The sequence below is a fragment of the Schistocerca americana genome, chromosome 7 (assembly GCF_021461395.2).
Source record: "Schistocerca americana isolate TAMUIC-IGC-003095 chromosome 7, iqSchAmer2.1, whole genome shotgun sequence".
NCBI classification, from domain to species: Eukaryota; Metazoa; Arthropoda; class Insecta; order Orthoptera; family Acrididae; genus Schistocerca; species Schistocerca americana.
Window position 1 is genome coordinate 190,757,605 of NC_060125.1, and position 23,749 is coordinate 190,781,353.

A 23,749-nucleotide genomic window follows, 5' to 3' on the forward strand; every position below is an offset into this window, starting at 1 on the left:
TCTAAATTCTCCAAATGCATTTTAACAAATACGAAGTTCGTTTTTCATATTATGTTAATGTAAAAAATACATGTCTGGCCTTTTCCTTCATACGAAGCGTTGTTCATACTACGTTGCACACCACCAGAATGATGTTCCTAATACCCAGTGAGTCACATATTTTTCCTGTTTCAGACTGTTTGCCCTAAACTTAGAAAGCCTATGTATTACTAAATGGTCAAAGTCCCTAGCACACATTTGTAAGCTACTGCGTCTTTGAGAAAAAGTGGAGTGAGGAAACAGCAGGTCAAATCTACAAACATGTTATGACATAGTCGATGTTTCCCAGTGTGTGTTTAGAAATTTTTTACACGGTTTGCATTGCGAGGAACCTACCGATTTATTTGAAGCCCCATCAAGAGCATATGAAAACTTTTCCCGTGCTGAAGTTGGCTCTGTTTCGAAATTGGTTAGTATATATTTCCCAATTCGTAATTTCTCCTCAGTGTACTCTTAAGTCTGGTTTGTTCATTTTGCTGCTCCCAACGTTAAGACTGCCGAGCTGCAGCGAAACTACCTGCCCAAACATATACCTGGCTACTCTGTAGTCGCGCTGGATTGACAGCGCGACCTGTTGTCAGCTACAGAGGCTGAACGGGGCAGTGAAGCTTGCTGGGTTTGCGGTAACCCAAGATGGCCGGCATTAACCATTGCGCTTCAGCATACAAGCACTCTCGTGTCTGCATAGCGGCTGACTGCACTGCTTACATGGTTTCGGCTGAGATGGGAGCACGCAGGATGGGCGGAGAATTTGTTCTCCCCTGCCTGTGCCCGGGCACTGCTCACACAGTTGAAATCCTGCAGCAGTAAAATAGGGCCATATGAAGTGTGCGAATGCAGCATTTGTGACTGCGAGCGCCTCTTGCAGCATGAGCGGAAAACATTATGAACGAGAGACTGACAGAGACGTCAGCTGTATTCCAGCGCATGCCTTGGATATGGCCAACATTCATGTTGACTCCCACAGGAATATGCACAAAAGCTGTAAGTGGTTGCAGCTTATTTTTCGAAAACTACGGGTTATGTGCAAACGGTGGCATCACCATTGTTGCCTTTCTTTCTCATGTAGGCAGGTTTTATTTGAGGGAAATCATTATCGTACACACCATCACCAGTTTCCATCTAATTCAGAATACCACAATTACCGTTTATGGAACCGTCTGCGGCCCTAACACAGTGAAATTTTGAAACGTGATAGCAACAAGGAAATTTACTGTGAATGTGTTCTTGTGGTGAGAGAACATTAATTTGTGTTGTCGCACAGTTGATAATCTTCCACTATTAACTGCACTGCAGTCTCTTATACAAGTTTCAAAACGTTTTTCAAATTAATTTGCCATAGTGCTGTGAAACCCTAAATTTATGGAGACCAAAATAGCCACTCCTTAGTTTTTTTCATACTGCTGATGCAGACTAAATTTGTTCCTAACCAACACTGTCGTCTTACGACAGTTAAAAAACATCGCAAGTGCAGTTCGGGTGGATACATTGCAACAATGAAATTTTACATGAGCTGCAGCAGTCAGGATTTATTTTTTATATACCTGTAACTCTGAAATTTTGAGATTTATTAACTCAACCTGAATACCACAACCAGTCTTTACACAACTTTATCATACACTGCGTATCCACCCGCTACAACTGCAGATTTGACTGAAGTTCCGCCTCATGGTTATGTTTTAAACTACAAAATAGTTTATTTACGCTATAAGGAGGATTGAAGTTACTGTACTCCCTTTGAATTGTTACTTGGGATGTTTTAGATTCACAAAGAAGTACATGGTTTTAGTTCCATGAAGATCCTTCTTTCTTGCTGTCTCTCCCTTTTGTTCTTTTGTGTCTCGCAGTATTATCGTCAATTGCAACATCTAGCCAAGATAATTTTGGTGTCATGACCAATCCTGGTGCATATCCTGCGCTGTAAAATTATCTTCTTAGTATACCACTGATGAAATGACGACTACAAACGGAGAATGTTCCGCAAGAATTCATTGCCTAGACTTAATTGCATTCCTCTTCAATGCCATGATTTAAACTTTCCGTCTCATACTTTACGGACTATAAGACACTATGAACTATAAGACGCATCTTAACTTTCAAGCGGTTTTTAAAGAATAGTACTTTTGCCATTTTTATTAGCGGATTGTAAAGCTAGCCTAAGAGGAAAACTCTTAGTTTATAAAACCGAACTACAATTAAAATCCCTGAAAATCGTCATCTGAACTTTCTTCTGCTTCTTCCTCTTCTTCTACTTCTACTTCTTCCTCATCGTTGTCTTCTTCATATGTAAGATGATCTTCACTGCCATCGATGGTGTTACTTATGCCATATTTGAAAGATTTAACAATAACGTCTTCTCTCACTCTAGACCACGACTGTTGCGTCCACTGACACACGCGTTTGATTGTAGGTCGATTCAAAACTCCCTTCGGCGTGAATTCATGTTGGGTTTCATCCGTCATCTATTTGCTCCATTCATCCCTCACACACACTTTAAATCGTTTATTTATTGAGACATCAAGAAATTGCAGCTGTGATGTAAATCCTCCCAGAATAATAGTAATTTCTGTATTTCCTTGTCTAAATTTCTCTTTCACATAATTTTTCGAATGACTGATAAACTGATCTAGCACAAGAAGAGAACTCTTCTTCAATAAAGCAACTTTCCTTCTCTCTCACACTCTGTCAGTACATAATTTCATACCAGCCTCATCCATCCAGTTCTTGTCATATACCTGAAAAACACCTGGCGGTGTTTCAGAAGGTTTTGGCTTGGTTTTCGCTGGGAAATGATCATTGGATTAAGTGTAATATCGTCAGCACAACATCAAAGGATAGCAGTGTAGTGCATTTTTCCAAGTCCACTTGTTTTTATAGTTACAGTTTTACCTCGTTTAATGGCATCGGTTCTGTTACTCGGCACATCAAATGTCACAGGACTTTCGTCCATATTCGCTATATGGCTTAGTTGCGCACTGTTTTTTTTTTTTCTTTTCGGTGTTGAATAACAAAGCGATGGAAGTTAGTATTTTCCTTTTATACTCTTGTGGCCTTTTCTGAGACATCTTGGTTTTGGTCCACATGCGAAGTCCATGACGCTTCATAAACCTACATAACCAACAGCTCCGCCCTTAACGCCTGTTAAGTTCCACTGTAGCCCTAGCTTACGAACGTATATTTGAATCATTTTTATATTAATACCAATGCCATTTTGGCGGTGTCGTTGAATCCATTTCAATACGTCATATTCTTGTTTTGGCCATTTTGCATTCAGTCCTCTGTTTACACATTTAGTCTTCCTCGCGAACTGTTTTTTCTGTTGACGAAGGGCCAAAACGTCGCTCAGCTGCTCTGTTTCCATGTTCTTCTGCACATACTACTACTTTCAATTTGTAGCCCACATTGAGCCGTGGTAAAATTTGCTGTTTTGAAGAGTGCGCCGCACCGCGTAGTGTAAAGCAGTCGCCTTCCGTTTCTGGCGGTGGCGCCGCTGTGGCAATCATAGCTTTGGTGTCTCCCTCTAGAGGGAAAGGGGAAAAGTAGCCTGTTCATGTGCATTTAAGGGGCGCTATGAGCTCGGTAGTCAGTCAGTCGGAGGCAGTTGGTCAGCCAGGGCAATCTGTCAGTCCGGGCATGTCTGCTCAGTTGGTCAGCCTAGTTAGTCTGGATCTGTCTCTCATCCACATTGGTGAGGCGGTTTGTGTCTGTCGGTCGTCCGGAGTGCTAGTATGTGTTAGGCCGCCAGTCTGCTCGAGTTTGCTCAGGCAATGGGCATTGGCGATTGAATAGATCGTTTGGTCGGTCGCGCACTGGGTCACAAGATGACTTGTCCGCCTGGAGCGTCGGCGCATGTGAGGTCGCCACGAGAGTCCAGTGGCTTCGCAGCCAACACGGGAGCAACAGGAGTCAACCCACGACATCGGTCTGGCCAGGGTGAGTTGCGACGCCGTGAGACGGGAGATAGGCGCACCTTCCTGCGTCTGTTGAAGCGGCTGGCAGCGGACGGTTCAGGAGGTGTTTTGGGAGTACTGGGCCAGGTCTTCGTCAGAAATCGCAGTTATTAGAAGTTAAGGGATTAATGATATGTTGTTTCAGTTACTTGTTAAATTCTGCTTGTGATCTTGGTCAGTCTCTCGTGCCCAGCATTTGTTAGGCTGTTAGTGTCTGTCTGTCTGTCGGTCTGCCGTACGTTAATAGCTGCCTCTGTCGTGCTTGTCGGATTCGGTGTTAACGAATTTATTGCTTAAGGGCCGAATTCTTGAAATATATTTTTATGTTGCCTATCATCTTGCGAGGTGGTATATGTGTCATGTAGAGGATGTTGTAAATTTTATGTAAGTCTGCATTTTATGGGTTTTATTTAAATAGTCATTTAGGTTATAAGGTTGCCACCGTTCCACCGTAAGAGTCCAAAAAAAAAAAAAAAATACCACTTTCGGTGGCAAATAATTTGAGTGTTGTACCATTTCCATCCCTCTTATGGGGTGCATAGTTTACGTGTTTGTGTGAGTTGTTAAATTTTTTTTTAGTTTAAAGTAATCTGGTGTGTTGCAGATTTGCACCAGTGTACTCTTTCAGAGGTTGTTGTGAGCGGTCATGACAACGGCCGTGTTGAAAGGGAGCAGGCAAGCTCCTCAGCCTGAAGGCTCCTACTGTTAGTATTGTTCTTTCTGCCTCTAAATAAAATTGTAACTTGATATTTAGAGGGTGCTTTTCTGCTTACAATATAAATCTGTTTTGAAAAGGTTTTTAGAAATAAAATTCACATTTGTTAAAGGTAATTTCATTTTCCATCAGCTGCTTCCTGGCAACTACTTCCACACTCACCTGGTGTGATTAAATGTGTTAATGTTCTTGATGAATCGCTAGAAAATAAAGTAAAGTCCTTAAAAAAAGATTTTGAAAGTAAATTCACGGTTCACACATCATATGAATACCTTTTATTTTTTTTCCATTACGAAACTACCTACTAACAAAAATATTGTGCTCTTACTGATAACACAAGTCATTTTCAATTCAGAGTCACTGGCACCGTAGACTGCAGTGACACATCATAGGTTACACAGTGTTCTGGATTTGTCATGGCGGAGCGGAAGGGAAACAGTTTGTTATCAAGCTTGTGAATACTCGCAACTCATTTTCGTCGCATCAGAGCACTTCTGCTGCCACTTGAACCCCAGAGATAGGTTTCCCGTGGTATCGACTGTATGGCCATTACTAAGACTAGCGGGAATTTCAAGTCAAACACCGTAAAACGTAAACGGAAACTCCATCCACAGGCCCTGGCGGACCCAGCGGTACCGACCGGTCACCGTGTCATCCTCAGCCCACAGGCGTCACCAGATACGGATCTACCTCATCTACATCTACATGGATACTCTGAAAATCACATTTAAGTGCCTGGCAGAGGGATCATCGAACCACCTTCCCGATTCTCTATTATTACAATCTGGTATAGCGCGCAAAAAGAACGAACATATGTATCTTTCCGTATGAGCTCTGATTTTCCTTATTTTATTGTAGTGATCATTTCTCCCTATGTAGGTCAGTGTCAAAAAAATATTTTCGCATTCAGAGGAGAAAGTTATTGATTGGAATTCAGATGAGAAGGTCTCATCGCAACGAAAAACGCCTTTCTTTTAATGATATTCAGCCTAAGTCCTGCATCATTTCAATGACACTCTCTCCCATATTTCGGAATAATATAAAAGGTGCTACCCTTCTTTAAACATTTTCGATGTACTTCGTCAGTCCTATCTGGTAAGGATCCCACAATGCGCAGCAGTTATTCTAAAAGAAGACGGACAAGCGCAGTGTAGGCAGTCAGGCAGTCTCCTTAGTAGATCTATTACATTTTCTAAGTGTCCTGCCAATAAAAAGTAGTCCTTGATTCGCCTTTCCCACAACATTTTCTGTGTGTTCCTTCCAATTTAAGTTGTTCATAATTATAATGCCTAGGTATTTAGCTGAATTTACAGCCTTTAGATTTGACTGATTTGTCGTGTAACCGAAGTTTAACGAATTCCTTTTAGCACTTATGTGCATGACCTTACACTTTTCGTTATTTAGGGGCAACTGCCGATTTTCGCACCATTAAGTTGTCTGTTCTAAATCGTTTTGCAATTTGTTTTGAACTTATGATGACTTTATTAGTCTATAAACGAAAGCATCGCCTGCAAACAACTTAAGCAGCTGCTCAGGGAAACCGCTCTGCTGGCCGTTAGCCTCACAACAGCTGAGTGCACCCTACTTGCCAACAGCGCTCGGCAGACCGGATGGTCACCCATCCAAGTGCTAGCCCAGCTTAACTTCTGTGATCTGACGGGAACCGGTGTTGCTACTGCGGCAAGGCCGTTGGCAAATCAAACATTCGATATTTTTACATTGATTTCGAGTATAAGACACACCTGAATTATGGGATAAAGATTTCGAAGAACAAAGTGCATCTTGTAGTCCGTAAAATACAGTAGCTGCTTGCTGTTTTTCATTTAGGAAGGAGAAGAACTTCGTTTCAGAAGGAGAGGTGCTACACGTTAAGCTACAACGAACGACAGAACAATTACAGTTAACATTCTGAGACCCTGAAGCTCTAAATTCAATCATCTGTACACCAGCGCCACAGTCTAACCTAAATGTCACGACACACGCTGCAGGAAAAGTTGTTACCGTTTGACAGATGGAGCGATACTAGCGCTCCAATTGGCGAGAAAGGAGAACGTCAGATGCGTCATAAGCATAATGTTTGTTTTGCATATCTTTCATACGTGATTTGCGTAATATTTGAATTTTTTTTTTTCCTCCAGGAGTTTGTGTGACATGAGAAGACATAGATGTTTCTAAAAGTGATTGAGAAATAAGCGCAAGTAGGATAAAAAATCAAATCTTGAATCCAGCATGCCCGGATCGGGGGGAGAGGGGGGAAGGCAAACTGGGATTTCTGCCCCGGGCTTCAATTTCAGGGGGCGCCAAACTCATAATCTTGAAGAAAAAAATCTTGTTTCACAAAGCACCTGGCATCCAATGCACGTTGATCTATCGATTATTCATGTGATTTTGAAATGAATCCGTGTTGATTTTTGAACAGATTCTTCGTTGATTTCTGAACGAATTGTAATTTGATTTTTGAATGCAAGCATAGTGTATGTCTCTGCCATGGGAATCTTTCCTGCAGACGAAAGGGAACATGGCTATAGGAGCTGGGACCAATAAACCCAAACGGGTGAATGTCAGTTGCTGCTTGTTTATGTGGTTGATTGGGTGTGCCAATAATTAACGTTGTTATAATTATTAGCGAATAATAACAGATAATAAAGGTTACATATTAATCTTCTCGGTACATCTAAGAAAGTCAAATTTTCACAGAAAATTTTTTATGGGTCGTTACACTACTAAGGGCCAGTTGTCCAGTTGCAACGTCCCCTTAGAAAAATTTTACATGACTGTGTTTAAACTGACTCACAATATTTTCAGCGCAACACAATCTAACTTTCAAAAATCCCTACAAAAGAATGGCCCTGACTACCATTAACCTATACCTTTCACAAATCACTTACCTCACCAAAAATCTTCGTTATTCGAACTACTGCAATACAGCGAGCGCCACTACTGCCAGCTAAATAAAAGATTCAAACTACTGAAGGCACTAACTACTAATAGGCATAGCTAGCAAATGAAAGGTTTTGATAGGGAACAAACAATGTATTTACCTCAATACTGTTCAAAAGTCGTAATATACATAGCAGTTCATGACATCCAGTCTTACAAATTTCAAAACTCCGCCATTTCTCTCCCTACATCCACCACTGCCGGCGGCTCATCTCCAACTGCCCAACGCTATGGGCTGCTCACATCCAGCTGCCCAACACTACAATGGCAGACAACAATGCAAACAGAGCGCTACGTAGCGTTGCCAATAAGAAAACATAAACAGCCTACTTACATAGCCCCCATGCTACAAATTTGAAAAATTTTTTCATAATCTCAATAACAAAGAAATCAAATGCACACACTTATTGATACAATGTTGGTCAAAAGCTAAAATTTTCTCACAGTCCATAAAGACAGTCCTGATCGTTCATCACAGTAAAATAGCAGTGTTTTGCTCAAAGTCTGAGCAGTAGAAGAAAATGCACACGGAAGTAGTGGATTTCCATGCAGTCTTGAAGAAGTAGTGTTGTCCTTCCAACGAAATGACAGTGCTGACTCTTGACATGCAGACAGGTAATGGGCCACAACAGAGCAAACCCACCGCAGAGTCAGTCGAAGTTTTGAAGAATATTGGTAGGTAGGTCATCTCAGAGTAGACCCACTGTAGTCCTTGTAGAAATAATGGTATTGGTGAGTCATCAAAGATGCAGACCCACCGTAGTCCTTGTAGAGATGGCCAGCAGCCATCTGTTGTGACTGTGCAGGTGCACATTCACCATCAAAGAGTCTTGCGGATAATATAGCAAGTCCATAACCACCACTTGTGCACTCACGAAGTGTTTGGAATTGTCTGTAGAACCAGCAATGCTGTTATCCAGTCCCTTGCTGAATTATTAACACACGTGCAAAGAAACGTGTGCAGTGAAATGGAACTTACAAGTTAATAATGTGATGAACTGGTGTCAATTACAATTTTATAACATAAGAATACAATTACAAAGGTACAAAATACATCATTTAAGAACATAACAATACAGATAACTCTGTAGTAGTACAAGCTTTACAAAAGAATAGAAATAAACAGATGCATCAGTGTTACAGGAATTATGACATGAGTACATACATAAAAGATCAGAATAACTTTCGAAACATCTACTTCACACATGAGCATTAAAACAGAACAGAATAAATAATGTCTAAACATCTTTACAAAGAAAATAACATAGTATTTGAAAAATTCTACAACATTAATCTTATTAGCTAAACACATAAAGACAGGAAAAAGACAAATACACAAGGATACATGACCACATAGCGGAATAATACGAAAGGAAAGACAGGGTTCGTTTTCAGGGTAACATTTGGTACTGTAGTCCAACCCAAAACTTCAAAAAAATGGTTCAAATGGCTCTGAGTACTATGGGACTTAACTTCTGTGGTCATCAGTCCCCTAGAACTTACAACTAGTACCTAACTAACCTAAGGACATCAGACACATCTATGCCCAAGGCAGGATTCGAACCTGCGACCGTAGCGGTCACGCAGTTCCAAACTGAAGCGCTTAGAACCGCATGGCCACACCGGCCGGCGAAAACTTCATTCCATAGATCTTCCCTCTTACTTCAACATTTGTTTGCACCAAAAAAATCCTATCCAAGCATGCTTTCTGTTTTTATATGTTCACATATTTCTTACCTCATTATTTATTTTCCATTATCTTACCTCATCATTTATTTCCAAGAAAATCCTACCTAAACCTGTTGTCCCTAAACCCTACTTTTTTGTTCATATCCTCTTTCAAAATACTTTTTTGGCCAAACCATTTTCTTATAGCTTCTCAATACATTTATTCCAATTTTTCACAATGCGTTCTCACATATAGCCTACCCAATCTTAAGCTAACTTAAATCTACTGAGCTCAGATGCTAAACTAAGGAACGAGGCAATGCAGCAGCACAAAACAATTAATACCAACAGCAATGAAAAAAATGGAAATTGTCAAAGCAAGCTGCAGTAAATCTAAATTACCAAGCAATGCAACATTACAACTAATATGAGCCAATGTGCAGCAACAAGAAAAATAAATCAGTAGTAAAACTAGATTAACAGAGTAATACAAAGTGAAATTTAATAACACTATGCCTGGCAAACAGCAGCAGCAAATGCAATAACTTATATCTAATCATGAAAAAGCTCAAGCAGAAAAAATATTACAGTAAAGATGGCCATGTCTAATACCTATGTCACATCTTAACACTAGAGTGATGCATCACTGCAACTTGCTCTAGCAGACAAGTTACCAAGTCACTGACAAAAATTAGGTATGCAATTCCTGTGAAGTGGAAATGTCTTTTTGTGCTCCTTCATTTTTTTGGAGTACATCCATCATAAAGTTATTTTTTACTGGATAGGCATAAAATATTTATATTAGTACATCTATAAAATTTTATTTTAACCAATGCTGCAGTGCAGGTAGGAACTAGATATTAAATAAAATAGGCAAAGCAAGGTGTGAAACGTCATTCACTAGCCATATGGCATTTCATAATGCAGCAAACAATCTTTCAACTAGCAAGACAATAGACATGAAATGTTTCTCACCATTTCATTTCAGTAAATATCATAAATAAAGAACTCTACAGTGTAATCATGTTTTCAAGTTTGAGGGTGTCGTATTTGCTTTCTACAAAGGAATGTCAACAGCGAGGATAATGGCCTCCCTCTTTTTTTTTTTACCTGTGCCTCTGAAAAGGCACACACTAATGGCTTTTTCTCCAGGTGTCTGACACAGCTGGCCGCTCAAGATGCATTACGTCAAGGTCACTTGGCTTTCTTACTGAAATATTTATGACACCAGTTTGCACTACTGTGACAGTCTCATATAAAAATTTCACAGTTCGAAAATTTGCATTGCAAATCTGTAAAAACAAAATCCTATAAATATAACAGTGTACAAAAAATATTCGTCGGCATTGTGATACATTCATGCATTTAGACACATTTCATAACTCTTAAAGTATGATTCTTGGTTTCCAACATACTTTTTCACAAGTCAGAGTCCCTAACCACTACTCATTATTCCTTATCTTATTACTCATATGCATATTCGTCGACACTTCTTCAATATTTCATCATAATAAATACGTAGCATAATCAAATTCCTCATATAGCATCAGCTTATTGATAACAAACATACCGCAACAGCGTAATACACATCGTCATCATAATAATAACATCATAAAAACTCAGCCAAATCTCAAAAACGTCGTAGCTTTCTGCAATAATGTCAAAAAATTAAAAAAATTCTCTGCTCATTTCAATAGTGTCATCTACCTCCAACGTACTTGAAAACTCATGACCCCATACCAAATACATCATTCAAAGCTCTCATAGTATCACAATGGTTCCGAAAAAATATGAACAGTTCACAAAGTACAGACAAAATACAATTTCGTTAGTGTGAAGTTATCCAATGGTGTAATTACGTAAACATCTGTCACTGATGTAGTAAAATAAATGTTTGTCTCTCTCAGTTAAATGATCAGGTAGCTGTGTATTTTGTGTTGGAGAGATATGGTACCGATGTGTAAAGTTGTATAAGCAAATACCATATTAGCTAGGGCTCCTTGTGCTTGCCAAACACATGGTACACAAAGTAAGTGTGTACCCCCCTGAGGATTAATGAATAATACCCTCAGGTGTTACAGATTACAGCAATGGAATGAAATGTATCACGGAAAACCTTTGTATCATTGTACTTCAAATATCTTTAAAAATAAATGTTTTAAGTACAAAATTAATCACTCAAATACGTGTACTGTAGCGCTAAACTGTGCGTCTTGTTGTAAGACAATCTCTGTGGAAGTGTCGTATTTATTGTCCTCCGAAAGCTAAGTTCTTCCAAAGTCAATGTACTTACCTCATGATAAACAAAAGTGAAATGCTTTGCGTATAGATATCTTAGTTATTACGCTTATTGCCGTGATGAAGAAAGTACTGTGCTGTAACGTATTGTTGTGTTACAGAAAACGCAGTCTCATTGTAGCTATACCACAAAAGTTACTACTAAAACATGTTTTACTTTCCAGAATAATTCAGAAAAACTGTGCAGATATAAAACAGATACATCGCAAAAGCAACATTGTAAATTGTGTCACATATTAATAGCGTCATGATATAATCATGTAGCTATCAAAGAAACCAAATGCTAAGTTATCTTTAATCTCACCAAATGTACTTCAAATAAAGAGTATCTTTTCAAGTAAACCAAAATGTTGCATGAAAATCTCATTAGCGTCGCCGGTATATGTTCTAAGTATGTGATTCTTATAGTCGTTACGTGATAGTGGATCTAACAAGCAAGAATGTACAAATAACAACACTGTGTCGTCTGCTCACTATAACAATGCATTCGTAATTTCTGCTTAAATAATTTCTCTTGGTTCTTGACTGGATATTTAACCTCAAACATTGTTGCATGTTAACAGATTCTAAGTCTGGCAAAGCATACTAGGAATGTAAAGTGAAAAGTTTTATGGCAAAGACAAAATTAAAAAGCAGATTATCTTTCAATAAATGGTTTTACATGTGAAATGTGGTGCAAGCCTTTACTCTTCCTACTATGCAAAGCTCGAGCTTCAACGGAATTATCATGTCGTATACGTCGGTAAAGAATACTGGAATTTTTCTCAAGGTTAGCGTCTATGTTATTTTTCCCTGAGCCAGCGAGCGCACGTGGCTGCCTGCAGTGCGAGTCATTGTCTGTTTCTTTGTTGGCGCGCGTCGTTACTGGGATTAGGAGACCTAACTTCTACAAATTCACCTTGTCAAGAGTGCCCTGTTCTGTTTGAATCCCGCCAGTTCTGATGGAATTCAGGTCTGTCGTTTTGTTGGTAGTTTACGTAGTTTATTGTTTGTCGGTCGTGTAGTGAAGAATTTCTCCCAGAATCGTAACTGCGCGCTGAACTGTTGCATCTGAAGTTATTCTGTCTCCCTTGATAATAATTGTTTTGGTTCCCACATTGTCTGTTTCTATGGTTATCTCTGTCATATTCATTACTATGGAAGTGCGATCTTTCTCTGTACCTATTATTCTGCCAACGGTTGTCATAAGGGTGGTGTCTTTTTTGTTCACGATTTGTGTTGTGAGAATAGCCTTGTCGTGTCCAGTTATTATTTCTTTCATCGCGGAATTGCGACGGATGTGATCTGTAATTGTTGTGTTCCTGTTTTCGCGTTCCACAATTGTCAGTGTCAATTTCTAATTCTTGTAAGAGTCCCTGAAAAGCTTCAATGTCGCCTTTGCAACATCCTGCCAAAATAATGTGTCGTAAATGTTCACGTAATTTGATTAAGCAAATGCGGATGAGTTCTGAGGGGCTGAATGGGTTTGACAGGTACTGATTCTTGTGCAACATGTCTTCAAAATATTTCACAAGACTGGAAAATTCAGATTGTTCGAAATGTTTCATCATTATGATGCTATGTTTTACTCAGTCTTGTGTAGCTTGAGACCAATATGCTGAGAGGAAGGCATGGTAAAATTCTCCTTCACTGTGACAATCGTGAATGACCGATCGCATTCTTACAGCTGATTCATTCTCTAAATAGCCACACATAAATTCTAATCTGTGCTCTAATGACCAGTTGGGAGGAAAACAATGAGAGAATTGATGGAGCCATGCTTGTGGATGAATGTCATTGCCAGAATTCTTAAATGTTTAGAATTTACGTGTAGTAATGAACAGCTTATAGTCAAAGTCATCATGTCGGCGAGTCGCATATCGGTCATTGTTACGTCGTTTCGGTGGTTCCGTTTCAAAATTCGGTGCACCTTGCCAATTTCTTTCATAATTTCCGAAATGCGCTGTGTTATTATTTTGTGGCTGTTCCGTATTTCTATGTCCCTCTTCCCGTATTGGGGCGCGAGTGTCCTCTGAAATGTGTAATTCTTATATTACCTGTGTCAGCTGATGTTGTACTTCCCGGATTTCTCTTTGTTGTTGCGTATTAATTTGATTCTGATTTTGTTTGAATTTCTTAATTTGTTCGCACTCTTCTGTGCCATTAAAGACTACCGGTTTTGTGTCATTCAGATTATCATCTACCTTTGTGGATAAGTTAGTGAACTGATCCGAAAGTTCGGCTACTTTCTCCGATAGTGAACACATTTCCTCAGTGTGTTTTTCTGAACCAAGTTTCAGAGTGTCCATTTGTGTTGAAATCGAATCTACTGTGTCCTTTAAGTTTTCCTGAGTTTTTGCAAGTTGCGTAACCGAATCGGTAGATGCAACTGAGTCAATTTTAGCTTGCAAGGTGTCGTGATTTTCATGAACAATAGTTTGCATTCTTTTATGGCTGCTTCGTGATTCTGTAATGCACTTTCATGACGCGAAAAAATAGGTTGGAAATGCTCACAAATTTGTGTTTTTACATCATTACAGACTTTTCGACATTTCGATTCAATGTTATGTAACTCAGTAGTTAAATCTTCACGTGTTTGTTCAAGTGTGGTGTCTAACTTCCGAAGATTTTGTTCCATTGCGTCTAACTTTTGAAGATTTTGTTCCATTGTGTCTAACTTTTGAAGATTTTGTCCCATTTGTTTCTGATTTTGTTCAAGCGTTGTGTCTAACTTTTGTAGCCTTTGTCCCATTTGTTGCATTAATTGTAATAACAGTGCACTGGTGTCTGAAACATGTTCCTCAGTGCTATTCGGCAGTGCATTTGAACCGGCAATATTCGCATTTTGAAAAGCAGAAAATGTGTCTTGATTTATTTGAGAAAACGGTGAGGACGCAAAACCTGAATCTACAGTATTTGCAAGATTGTGTCCTGTCATTTCGGAATCCTGAGGCGAGCTGTTGCCGACCGATCGATCGATAATGCTTCCCTGTTCACTAATTGTTTCACTGCCTACACCAATATTTGCAGCCCGCTCCATTTTCATATGAACAATTACCAAATTACTATTTTGAAACCGAGCGAGGTGGCGCAGTGGTTAGCACACTGGACTCGCATTCGGGAGGACGACGGTTCAATCCCGTCTCCGGCCATCCTCATTTAGGTTTTCCGTGATTTCCCTAAATCGTTTCAGGCAAATGCCGAGATGGTTCCTTTGAAAGGGCACGGCCGATTTCCTTCCCAATCCTTCCCTAACCCGAGCTTGCGCTCCGTCTCTAATGACCTCGTTGTCGACGGGACGTTAAACACTAACCACCACCACCACTATTTTGAATATTAGTTAATTCATTACTCTGCGGCGCTAACACACTGCTTTCGTCTTCACTGTCATTTCTCAGTTTACTTTGAAGCCTAGTATTGCGTTTTTCACACGCCATTATTGTCACAGTATTTCACACGACAACACAGAAAAACACGATTTGAAGAGCAAAAATAAGAGAACACATTAACATAGCACTGAAAATAATATCTAGTTAATTGCAAGCGCAGCAGCGAAATACTTGGTGCAAATCTACATGCATGCCACAACAAAAATGAAAGACTGCAACTACAAAGGAGATTCTCTCTACAATTACGCGCTAGCAATAAACAAAATCTACACTAATTACACAAACTACAAGAAAAAAAATCAGAAAATTCCAGTGAGGTATCCTCGGCTAAGGGTCGACATATGAAACGTCCCCTTAGAACAATTGTACATGACTGTGTTTAAACTGACACACAATATTTTCAGCGCAACGCAATATAACTTTCAAAAATCCCTACAAAAGAATGGCCCTGACTAACATTAACCTATACCTTTCACAAATCACTTACCTCACAAAAATCTTCGTTATTAGAACTACTACAATACAGCGAGCGCCACTACTGCCAGCTAAATAAAAGATTCAAACTACTGAAGGCACTAACTACTAATAGGCATAGTTAGCAAATGAAAGATTTTGATAGAGAACAAACAATGTACGAGGGCGGTTCAGAAAGTAACCTCTGATTGGTCACAGTGCGGGTTGTGGGGGGAGTAGCGACGCCATCTGTGCGTTCACGCACTCAACAGGTCAGTCGGCATCAAGCCGTGGTCGAGTGAACGTCGTACCTGCGCTAGTTTAGTTTTTGTGGCAGTTTGAAATGTGTGCTGCAATAGAAAACCCCGCCAAATGTGAAGTGCGTGCTGTCATAAGGTTTTTTTACAGCCAAAGGATATTCTGCAGCAGCTATTCATCGTGAGCTTTGTGCCGTGTGGGGACCAAGAGTTATGAGTGAAGGAGTTGTCCGTGAATGGGTACGTTTATTTTAAAGTGGACGAGAAAACGTTCATGATGAAGAGAGGAGTGGTAGACCATCATTGGTGACTGACGAACTCGTTCAGACAGTTGATGCAAAAGTTCGTGAAAATCGACGTTTCTCAATGTCGGAGTTGTCTACTGGTTTTCCACAGATTTCTAAGACTCTCTTGTACGAGATAGTGACAGCAAGATCGGGTTACCGTAAGTTCTGTGCACGATGGGTGCCCAAAATTCTTACCGACCACCACAAAACTCAAAGAATGGCCTCTGCATTAGACTTTCTGTCACGTTATGAGGACGAAGGAGAACCATTGTTAAACAGAATCGTGACCGGTGACGAAACCTGGATTAAGTACGTGAACCCTGAGACAAAAGAACAATCAAAGATGTGGGCACATTCAAATTCGCCTACCAAACCAAGAAAAGCCTCACAAGATTTTTCTGCCAGAAAACTGATGGCAACGGTGTTTTGGGATGCCAAAGGGGTGTTGTTGGTTGAATTCATGGAACGTGGTACGACCATTAATCAAGACGTGTACTGTGAAACAATAAAAAAGTTACGACGGGCTATACAGAACAAACGCCGTGGTATGCCGACTTCCGGTATCGTTTTTTGCACGATAACGCCCGTCCTCACTCTGCTCGCAGAACAATGGCCCTTCTTGAGTCCTTCAAGTGGGACGTTATCAACCATCCACCTTACAGCCCAGACCTGGCGCCAAGTGATTATCACCTCTTCATGCATTTGAAGAAATGGCTCTGGTCACAGCGGTTTGATGACGACGAAGAGCTCAAAGACGCGGTCACAGGCTGGCTCCAGGCACAAGCGGGTGATTTTTATGCAGAAGGAATTTCAAAGCTTGTGAAGAGATACGATAAGTGCCTCAATCGCTATGGAGACTATGTAGAAAAATAGTGCAAAGATGTAGTTGTAAGATGTATATATTAAAATATTTTTATTTAACTTGGTGTATTTTTTTAAATCAACCGGAGGTTACTTCCTGAACGGCCCTCGTATTTACCTCAATAGTGTTCAAAAGTCATAATATACATAGCAGTTCATGACATCCAGTCTTACAAATTTCAAAACTCCGCCATTTCTCTCCCTACATCCACCACTGCTGGTGGCTCACCTCCAACTGCCCAACGCTATGGGCTGTTCACATCCAGCTGCCCAACACTACAATGGCAGACAACAATGCAAACTGTCCACAGACTGCACACAGCACAGCCAGTGATTTTCATACAGAGCGCTACGTAGCGTTGCCAATAAGAAAACATAAAACAGCCTACTTACACAGTACCCGGTTAGCAGCCGCTTAACTTCTATTCTCGGAATAGCGCGGAAAATGTGTTGTACGAACACGTAATAACGTCTAACCGGAGGATAAACGCGGGATAACTAACGTGGTGATTTTGGCAGGGTTAGTGAAGTTAACTGGGGAATAAGTTTTACAATGGCAGGAATAGTTACACAATATTGATGGCAAGATTGTTTGTTAGAATGCGGAAGGAGAACTGGAGGCATTACACATATACGTATGTAAGAATATAACGATTCCAAATTTGTATAAAAATTTCATACAACTACTTTTCGATATGCTTGAGAAACTGGAGCGTATGAATGGAGTAATGAGACTGTTTCCTAACAAATAACTTTTTGCTTGTAGTAAGCCCAATAGGCTTTTGAAATTGGTACTTCGAGAATAATATTCTGTCGTGTTATTTATGTAAATGGGGTGCATAAAAATTACCATTTGTGCCAAAACAGTCTCGCTTATTTGACGTGTGTTACAATTGCTACAATATCAGAAAGGCCCATTTCGTTTTATGTAGCAGACGATGAGAAAATAGATGTAATCAATTCGAGAAACGACACCAGTCTTGGATACTATTGGTATTAACAGCTTTTTCAGTATTAGAGAACGAAATGTTGATTTTTCTTGTATGAAAGCGTTTGACGATGTTTAATGAGCTAGTAAATTCTTTCGCAGAAAGGAAACCAAGCCGTGTAACGCTAGGGCGCTAGAGCTAGGTTAGAGAGGAAAAAATACAGGGACCTAAGGATTAAAGAAATGTGTACTGTCTTGCTTGTCTCTTGTCCTTTTCTGGTTTTATGTTTCCTATACTTAATTTTATGTCATGCTAAACAGAAAGTTATTATCTAATAGGTAATAACGAGTGCAAATTTTCTGAAGAGTTTTTATTCTCCCAGTTACAAGTAATGGCAACCAATATTAGTTGTGAGTTTTTTAAGGGAGGGAGAGCGACAGGATGTGAAGCCAGCCGACTGGGAGCAGGCGAGGCACCACAGAACATTTTAATTTCCGCTGTCCTGAATATGGGTCTGGTGGCTTCCATTACAAAGTACTATGGACGTTTGAATTCCACAGAGCGAAATACAGTGATGGGCGACAGAAGGATGCTGTGTGAAGAGCCGTGGCATTGCATTTTGGCACGCTTAACACCAGATAACATGTCTTAAATTTCCTCGAACATGTAAGTTTTATATATCAAACTCTTCATAAAGATTTGTGCCACAAAATGAATATATTTTTGAAAAAGCGATTTTTTTTGAGCCGGTTCGGAGTTATCGTAGATCTGAGACTGCGATCCAGTGGCAAGGTACAAAATGTTCGCGAAGAAACGCTTGTGACGTTGGATGTAAATGTAGCTTACCACGTAGATATCAAAAGAATATAAACGCAGATATTCACACGTAAGAAGCACAGACATGTACCTCCACGTGCAAAAGCAATCGACTCCCCATTTATCGTTCCATAGGCCTACTGTGTTTTAGTCGTTGGCGCTTGTTGCCACGAGTACGACCTTCATCTTTACATTGTTCTTAAGTGGGACAAGCTACTGCGAAATAGTGGGAGGAAATGCTGTGTGTGTAAACCCCAAGTCCTCTAAGCCAATAACACTGTCGAAAGTGCTGTCGTATTTTAAATTTGCCATTAGAGACATTTCATGCAATGTCATATTCACTAGTTAATCAGTGTCTGAGAGTCCGCTCCCGGTAGCTGAGTGGTCAGCGAGACAGAATGTCAGTCCTAAGGGGCCGGGTTCGATTCGCAGCTGGGTCGGAGGGTTTCTCCGCTCAGGGACTGGGAGTTGTGTTGTCCTAATCATCATCATTTCATCACCAGCGACGCGCAAGCCGCCGAATTGGCGTCAAATGGAAAAACTTGCACCCGGCGAACGGTCTACCGGACGGCAGGCCCTAGTCACACGACATTTACATTTTCAGTATCTGAGAAACGCTGTCCCTTCTGCTTTGAAAGGTGAAATATATTGTCACCAATTCCACATTTTATTTGTATGCCTCCAAAATACCTCTGTAATGTACGCGCTGATGGAAGTGTAAAACACTGTGACGAAACCTATATGCCCGAGTGCTGTAATGTAATAAATATAGAGCAAACAGCTTAATTTCGTCTTTCAATCTTGGAGCACGTTTCTCCTTCAATGTAATGCTAATCTGGATTAACAGCAAGTCAAGGTCATCCCTCTTTAAATATCGGAATCCTATACTCTTAAAAAACTTTTTGTCCTTCTCCACATCACCTTTCTGATACTGCTCCTGTTGCTGTCTGTACTTAAAATAATAGGCACTTTCCTTGTCCCGTAACAGTTTTGCACTAAGTAGAGTGATCTGCACATTCTAACACTTCACGCACTTTGCCAATACACGAATAAATGCACTTAATCCAATCACATCATCGCCAAAGCAAGTCTGTGTTGACGATTGAGATGAATCTGGCACTGGTATATGGAGTGTTGAACTGGATGCTTCTGTGCCAGGGAACTGTTTTACAGCTTCAGACGAATTTTCGAAACTTTGCGGCAGTTTCCTCTTCGTCGTCAGTTGGCTTTGTATCGTATCGTATTGCATGGAACTGGGGACCTAGGAACGACGGAGAGGCTTCGTCCCCGCCGCAGCCCTCAGTGGTTCACAACCCCACAACAGGCCACAGCAGTCCACCCATCCCACTGCCGCCCCACACCGAACCAGGTTATTATGCGGTTCGGCTCCCAGTGGACCCCCCGCGAACGTCTCACAGCTGACGAGTGTATCCCCGAATGTTTGCGTGGTAGAGTAATTATGGTGTACGCGTACGTGGAGACAGTGTTTGCGCTGCAATCGCCGACACAGTGTAACTGAGGCGGAATAAGGGGAAACAGCTCGTAAACCGCCTTAAAAACCAAACACAGGGTGGCCGGCACACCGGACCGCGACACTAATCCACCCGGAGGATTCCTGCCGGGGACCGAAACGCCTTCCCGCCCGCAAAGCAGCACGTTAGGCCGCACGGTTAACTGGGCGGGCTAAGGTGGCTTACTTGGGATGACAGACAGTGCGAATACTGCTTTTCAAACGAATTTATTATTGTCTTCATTCGTGAACTGGTTTTGTTCAAAGTTTACCAAACAAAACTCTTCATTAAAACAAAGATAAACAGGGTCTTTTTTTTCATAAAATCTTCTCGTCTGCTGTTCAGTAGCCATTTTCTGCTCCTAAAACGAAACAGTAATCATTAATACACATGTAGTTTGCAAGCAAATCCTGACGATACGGTTAAGTAACTTGATAGTATATACCTCTCAGGGTCCTTAGGTAACATCAAGAAAGACAGATGTGGTGTCTTCGTATTGCTGTTTTGCTGCAATTTATTGCGATACAGACGCTACCGTTTATAAAAACCACTGTACAAAACCAAAATATGCAACTACTATTCGGTTTCGCTTTCACGATCGCTTCGAACGTAACAGTTTTACTTACCGGCCGGTTGGCGCGCTGCTGGCGGAGTAGGCAACAAAATAGAAGCGAAGTGTCGCGACTGTTATGATAAATTGTGGTAGAACGACGCTTTATTCGTAACTACTCCTTCAAGACTCTTACAAGGCTATCCGCTAGATTGTAGCACTTGCTTTTCGCATCCTCCCTACACAAAGAATTTGACGAAATTCAGCGACGTCCAGCGGAAATGACGGTGAGAAGATGATGGCTTAAAGTCGTCGGCGCACTGGACCAGTTAGCTAACGCTGACGTGGTTTTCTACTAGTTTTATGACGACACTTGTTGCTATTTCTGATTGAGCAGCCGTTTTGTCACGTGAAAGAAGTTCTGCGATATTTCGGCGACGTGTCACGTAAAATAGAACCAGTAGTAAGGAACAACGCTCCCAAAGTCATAAGCAGGAATCTTGAGACCCGCAGAAAGCAAGACACCATATTGTACTTGTCTTGTTGAGTAGAAGCCCACATTCGATTGGTTTTATGTTATATTTTATGCCCCATGAATATATGCTGTTTCTAAGCACTAGCAGACTGAATGTCTCGAGAACGACGCGCTATTGGCTCGTTGTAATAAAACTACGGGAAACATCATATTGGTGGTTAAAGAATTTTGGTATTTAGCTATTATCAAGTAATAACTCGCGTGTTATCAGAGTAATCTGCTTTAAGGCAACGGCACATTGACGATTTATGAAGAACGTGTCTTCCTGATTAGGATATATTATAATTAAATATAAATTAATAACATTTGGCAATTAAAGCCAATGAACAGCTGTAAGACCAGTCCATGGTCTTTTATACTGAAGCTACAGCATAGCAAGGCAGCGCGATAGCTCAGCTGAATCGATCAACGACGAACATGAACGGATGTCAAGTGACGAATGCAACGAATAATAAGGACGAAAATGAGGAAGAAAAGCAAACTGTGTAGATGCACCATGTTACACTGCAGAAATTGGGTCGGTGCAGAGTTCTAGTACTGTCCTATCTATTTGTTTTTTGTTTTTTGTTTTTTTTTTTCACCTTTGCGTTTTCCAAAAGGCTGTGTGACTTTCTTACGACATTAACACAAATAATTTTTGTAATACTTAATGTTATGTATGTAAATAATGGCATCGGCGGCCGAAGACTGCCGGCATAAGAAGTTCAAATGGTTCAAAGGGCTCTATGGGACTTAACATCTGAGGTCATCAGTCCCCTAGACTTAGGACTACTTAAACCTAACTAACCTAAGGACATCACGCACATCCATGCCCGAGGCAGGATTCGAACCTGTGACTGCAGCGGTCGCGCGGTTCCAGACTGAAGCGCCTACAACCGCTCGGCCACACCGGCCGGCGAAAGTGAAGAGACAGAGAGTGTATATTAGGATAACGAAAGCGTAATACAGTATATAAAGAGAGATGAAAATCTAATAGTCATGGGGGACTGGAATGCAGTTGTATGTGGTGTAGGACAAGGAATGAGAGAGGAGGAAGATTAAATGAGTTCTGGAATAAATTTCAGCTACTAACATCGAATACTCGTTCAAGAGAGGAGGAGGTATACTTGGAAAAGACCGGATTGTACGGGAAGATTTCAGTTAGATAACATCATGGTCAGACAGAGATTCCGAAATCAGATACTGGATTGTAAGGCGTACCCAGGAGCAGATATAGACTCAGATCGCAATGTAGTAGTGGTGAAGAGTAGGCTGAAGTTCAAGAGATTAATCAGGAAGAATGAATACCCAAAGAAGAGGGAAGTACTAAGGAATGACGAGATACGCTTGGAGTTCTCTAAGGCTGTAGATACAGCAATAAGGAATAATCCAGTAGGCAGTACAGTTGCAGAGGAATGGGCATTTCTAAAAAGGGCAATCACAGAAGCTGGAAAGACAAACGTAGGTACAAAGAAGGTAACTGCAAAGAAACCATGGGTAACAGGAGAAATGATCTGTTCTATGAGGAAAGGAAGTACAAAAATGTTCAAGGAAAACCAGAAATACAGAAATACAAGTCGCTGAGGAACGAAATAAATAGGAAGTGCAGGGATGCTAAGACAAAATGCCTAGATGAAAAATGTTAAGAAATCGGAAAAGAAATGACTGTCGGAAGAACTGACTCAGCATATAAGAAAGTCAAAACAAACTTCAGTGAAAATAAAAGCAGGGGTAGTAGCATTAAGAGTGCAACGGGAGATCCACTCTTAAACGCAGAGGATGGATCGGATAGGTGGAAAGAGTACATTGAAGGCCTCTAAGGGGAGGGGGGGGGGGGGAAGATTTGTCTGATGTGATAGGAAAAGAAACAGGAGTCGATTTAGAGGAGATAAGGGATCCAGAGGGCTTTGAAGGACTTAAGATCAAATAAGGCAGAAGGAATCGATAACATTCCATCAGAACTTTTAAAATCATTAGGGAAAGCGGCAACAAAATGACTATTCACGTTGATGTGTCGAATGTATGAGTCTGGCAATACACCGTCTGACTTTCGGAAAAATATCATCCACACAATTACGAAGACTGCAAGAGCTGGAAAGTGCGAGAATAATAAAGAGAAGAATGGAAAAGAAAATTGAGGATGTGTTAGATGATGATGAGGTTGGCTTTAGGAAAGGTAAAGGCACTAGAGAGGCAATTCTGACATTGCGGTTGATAATGGAAGCAAGACTAGAGAAAAATCAAGATACGTTCATAGGATTTTCTGTCCCAAAAAAAAGCGTTCGACAATGTAAAATGATGCAAGATGTTCGAAATTCTGAGAAAAATAGGACACGGGTAATATACAGTATGTATAAAGACTATAAAATAAATAAAAAAATAAAATATATTGTTATTTAGATATTAATTATTCTATCTGTATGATGGTGATTGTGATTGCAATTGTAATTAATATTTTGCTTATCTGGAACGTGGACGTTTAATTATTCGTTATCAGACGCTTGACAATGGCTTTTTCGTAAAGGCAACGTTACTCGTAGTTGACCGTGAAATAAAACTGAATAATCGGACTTTGTAATTAAATCGTTTCCAA